This window comes from Schistocerca americana, unplaced genomic scaffold (assembly GCF_021461395.2).
Source record: "Schistocerca americana isolate TAMUIC-IGC-003095 unplaced genomic scaffold, iqSchAmer2.1 HiC_scaffold_113, whole genome shotgun sequence".
NCBI classification, from domain to species: domain Eukaryota; kingdom Metazoa; phylum Arthropoda; class Insecta; order Orthoptera; family Acrididae; genus Schistocerca; species Schistocerca americana.
The window spans coordinates 401,971-407,280 of record NW_025725187.1 but is presented as its reverse complement, the minus strand read 5'-3'; positions in this window follow the sequence as shown (position 1 = coordinate 407,280).

Sequence of the window (5,310 nt, the reverse complement as noted above, 5' to 3'; positions counted from 1 at the left end):
CGACTTACGTACAAAATTAGTGAATCTTCTAAGAGTTTGTGATTTGAGCGGCTCCTGGTAGACCGGTATTAGATTCCGATTTTATAGTGGCGGTATACTGTATCCCTTGCACCTTCACATTGACCATGAAACACAGATATTGCGCGGGGATTGAATACAAAAGGCACAATGCCAAATTAAGCACAAGAAGAGTGAATCTTCTAAGAGTTTGTGCTTTGAGCGGCTCTTGGAACACCAGTGTTAGATTCTTATCCACCAGTACAGATTTACTGTATCTCTTGGACCTTCACATTGACCATGAAACACAGATATTGCATGGGGATTGAATACAAAAAGCACTATGGCGACTTAAGTACAAGAAGAGTGAATCTTTTAAGAGATTGTGCTTTGAGCGGCTCCTGGGAGACCAGTATTAGATTCCGATGCCCCAGTGTAGGGTTACTTTATCCCTTGGATTTTCACATCGACCATGAAACACAAAAATTACATCGGGATTGAATACAAAATGCGCAATGCCAATATACGTACAAGAAGAGAGAATCTTCTAAGAGTTTGTGCTTTAACAGGCTCCTGGGTGACCAGTATTAGATTCCGATGCAATAGTGCAGGTTTTCTGTATCCCTTGGACATTCACATTGACCATGAAACACAGAAATAGCATAGGGATTGAATACAAAAGGCACAATGCCGACATAAGTACAAGAAGAGTGAATCTTCTAAGAGATTGTACTTCGAGCGACTTCTGGGAGACCAGTATTGGACTCCGATGCACCAGTGCAGTTTTTCTGTATCCCTTGGACCTTCACATTGTCCATGAAATATAGAAATTTCATCGGAATTGAATACAAAAGGCACAATGCCGACTTAAGTACTAAAAGAGCGTATCTTCTAAGAGTTTGTGCTTTGAGCGGCTCCTGGGAGACCAGTATTAGATTCCGATGCACCAGTGCAGGTTCACTGTATCCCCTGGACCTTCACATTGACCACGACACACAAAAATTGCATCTTAATTAAATACAAAAAGCTGAATGCCGGCTTAAGTACAAGAAGAATGAATATTCTAAGGTTTTGTGTTTTGAGCAGGTCTTGGGAGACCAGTATTGGATTCCGATGCAACAGTGCAGGTTTACTGTATCCCTTGGACCTTTACATAGACCATGAAACACAGAAATGGCATCGGGATTGAATACAAAAGGCACAATGCCGACTTAATCACAAGAGGAGTGAATCTTAAAAGAGTTTGTGTTTTGAGCGGCTCCTGGGAGACCAGAATTAGATTCCGATGCACCAGTGCCGGTTTACTGTATCATTTGGACCTTCACATTGACCATGAAACACAGAAATTGCATCGGGATTGAATTCAAAAGCACAATGCCGACTTAAGTACAAGAGGAGTGAATCTTTTAAGTGTTTGTACTTTGAGCGGATCCCGGGAGATCAGTATTAGATTCGGATGCACCAGAGCAACTGTACTGTATACCTTGGACCTTCACCTTGACCATGAAACACAGAAATAGCATAGGGATTGAATAGAAAAGGCACAAAGCCGACTTAAGTACAAGAAGAGTTAATCTTCTAAGAGTTAGTGTATGAGCGGCTCCTGGGAGACCAGTATTAGATTCAGATGCACCAGTGCATCTTTACTGTATCGCTTGGCCTTTCACACTGAGCATTATGCACAGAAATTGCATCGGGATTGAATACAAAACGCACAATGCCGACTTAAGTACAAGATGAGTGTATCTACCAAGAGTTTGTGATTTGAGTGGCTCCTGGGAGACTAGTATTAGATTCCGATGCACCAGTGCAGGTTTACTGTGTCCCTAGACCTTCCCATTGACCATGAAACACAGAAATTGCATCGGGATTGAGTACAAAAGGCACAATGCCGGTTTAAGTACAAGAAGAGTGAATCTTCAAAGGGTTTGTGCTTTGAGCGGCTTGTGGAAGACCAGTATTAGATTCCGATGCACCACTGCAGGCTTACTGAATCCCGTTGACCTTTACATTGTCCATGAAACACAGAATTTGCATTGGGATTGAATACAAATGCACAATGCCGACTTAAGTACAAGAGGAGTGAATCTTCTAAGAGTTTGTGATTTGAGTAATTCCTGGGAGACTAGTATTAGATTCCGATGCACGAGTGCAGGTTTACTGTATCCCTTGGGCCTTCACATTGAGCATGAAACAAAGAAATTGCGTCGTTATTGAATACGGAATGCACAATGCCGATTTAAGTACAAGAAGAGTGAATCTTCAAAGGACTTGTGCTTTGAGCGGCTTCTGGAAGACCAGTATTAGATTCTGATGCAGCAGTGAAGGCTTACTGTATCCCTTTGACTTTTTACATTGTCCATGAAACACAGAAATTGCATTGGGATTGAATACAAAATGCTCAATGCCGACTTCAATACGAGAAGAGTAAATCTTGTAAGGGATTGACCTTTGAGCGTCTCCTGGTAACCAGTATTAGATTCCGATGCACCAGTTGCAGGTGTACTGTATCCCTCGGACCTTCACATTGAGCATGAAACACAGAAATAACATCGGGATTGAATACAAAAGGCACAATGCCGACTTATGTACAAGAAGAGTGTATCTTCCAAGAATTTGTGATTTGAGTGGCTCCTGGGAGACTAGTATTAGATTCCGATGCACCAGTGCAGTTTTACTGTGTCCCAAGACCTTCTCATTGACCATGAAACACAGAAATTGCATCGGGATTGAGTAGAGAAGTCACAATGCCGGTTTAAGTACAAGAAGAGTAAATCTTCGAAGTGTTTGAATTTTGAGCTGCTTCTAGGAGACCAGTATTTGATTCCGATGCACCACTGCAGGCTTACTGAATCCATTTGACCTTTACATTGTCCATGAAACACAGAAATTGCATCGGGATTGAATATAAAAGGCACAAATCCGACTTAAGTACAAGAAGAGTGAATGTTCTAACAGTTTGTGTTTTCAGCGGCTTCTGGAAAGCCAGTATTACATTCCGATGCACCACTGCAGGTTTATTGTATCGCTTGGACATTCGCATTGACCATGAAACACAGAAATTGTATCGGGATCGAATACAAAAGGAACAATGCCGACTTAAGTACAAGAAGAGTGAATATTTTAAGTGTTTGTACTCTGAGCGGCTCCTGGGAGATCAGTATTAGATTCCGATGCACCAGTGCAGGTTTACTTTATCCCTTGGTCCTTCACACTGACCATGAAACACAGAAATTGAATCGGGATTGAGTACATAAGACACATTTCCTACATTAGTACAAGAAGAGTGAATCTTCTAAGAGTTTGTGATTTGAGCGGCTCCTGGTAGACCAGTATTAGATTCCGATTTTATAGTGCCGGTATACTGTATCCCTTGCACCTTCACATTGACCATGAAACACAGATATTGCGCGGGGATTGAATACAAAAGGCACAATGCCGACTTAAGCACAAGAAGAGTGAATCTTCTAAGAGTTTGTGCTTTGAGCGGCTCTTGGGACACCAGTGTTAGATTCTTATCCACCAGTACAGATTTACTGTATCCCTTGGACCTTCACATTGACCATGAAACACAGATATTGCATGGGGATTGAATACAAAAGGCACTATGGCGACTTAAGTACAAGAAGAGTGAATCTTTTAAGAGATTGTGCTTTGAGCGGCTCCTGGGAGACCAGTATTAGATTCCGATGCCCCAGTGTAGGGTTACTTTATCCCTTGGATTTTCACATCGACCATGAAACACAAAAATTACATCGGGATTGAATACAAAATGCGCAATGCCATTATAAGTACAAGAAGAGAGAATCTCCTAAGAGTTTGTGCTTTAAGAGGCTCCTGGGAGACCAATATTAGATTCCGATGCAATAGTGCAGGTTTTCTGTATCCCTTGGACATTCACATTGACCATCAAACACAGAAATAGCATAGGGATTGAATACAAAAGGCACAATGCCGACTTAAGTACAATAAGAGTTAATCTTCTAAGAGTTAGGGTTTGAGCGGCTCCTGGGAGACCAGTATTAGATTCCGATGCACCAGTGTGGGATCAGTGTATCCCCTGGACCTTCACATAGACCATCAAACACAGAAATTGCATCGAAATTAAATACAAAAGGCTCAATGCCGGCCTAAGTACAAGATGAAATGAATATTCTAAGGTTTAGTGCTTTGAGCGGCTCTTGGGAGACCAGTATTGGATTCCGATTCACCAGTGCAGGTTTACTGTATCCCTTGGACCTTCACATTGACCATGAAACACAGAAATTAAATCGGGATTGAATACAAATGATCACAATGCCGACTTAAACACAAGAAGAGTGAATCTTCTAAGAGTTTGTGCTTTGAGCGGCTCCTGGAAGACCAGTATTAGATTCCGATGCACCAGTGCAGGTTTACTGTATCCCTTGGACCTTCACATTGACCATGAAACACAGAAATTAAATCGGGATTGAATACAAAAGGCACAATGCCGACTTAAACACAAGAAGAGTGAATGTTCTAAGATTTTGTGCTTTGAGCGGCTCCTGGGAGACCAGTATTAGATTCTGATGCACCAGTGCAGGTTTACTTTATCCCTTGGTCCTTCACATTGACTATGAAACACAGAAATTGCATCGGGATTGAATACAAAAGGCACAATGCCTACGTAAATACAAGACGAGTGAATCTTCTAAGAGATTGTGCTTTGCAATGCTCCTGGGAGACCAGTATTAGATTCCGATGCACCGGTGCAAATTTACATTATACCTTGGATCTTCACATTGACCAAGAAACACAGAAGTTGCATTGGGAGCGATTACAAAATGCACAATGACGACTTAAATACAAGAAGAGTGAATCTTCTAAGAGTTTCTGCTTTTAGCGGGTTCTGGAAGACCAGTATGAGATTCCGATGCACCAGTGCAGGTTTACTGTATCGCTTGGACCTTTACATTGACCATGAAACACAAAAATTGCTTTGGGATTGAATACAAATGGCACAATGCCGACTTAAGTACAACACTAGTGAATCTTCTAAGAGATTGTACTTTGAGCGGCGTCTGGGAGATCAGTATTAGATTGCAATGCACTAGTGCAGGTTTACTGTATTTCTTGGACCTTCACATTGAGCATGAAACACAGAAATTGCATCGGGATTGAATACAAAATGCACAATGCCGACTTACGTACAAGAATAGTGAATCTTCTAAGAGTTTGTGATTTGAGCGGCTCCTGGTAGACCGGTATTAGATTCCGATTTTATAGTGGCGGTATACTGTATCCCTTGCACCTTCACATTGACCATGAAACACAGATATTGCGCGGGGATTG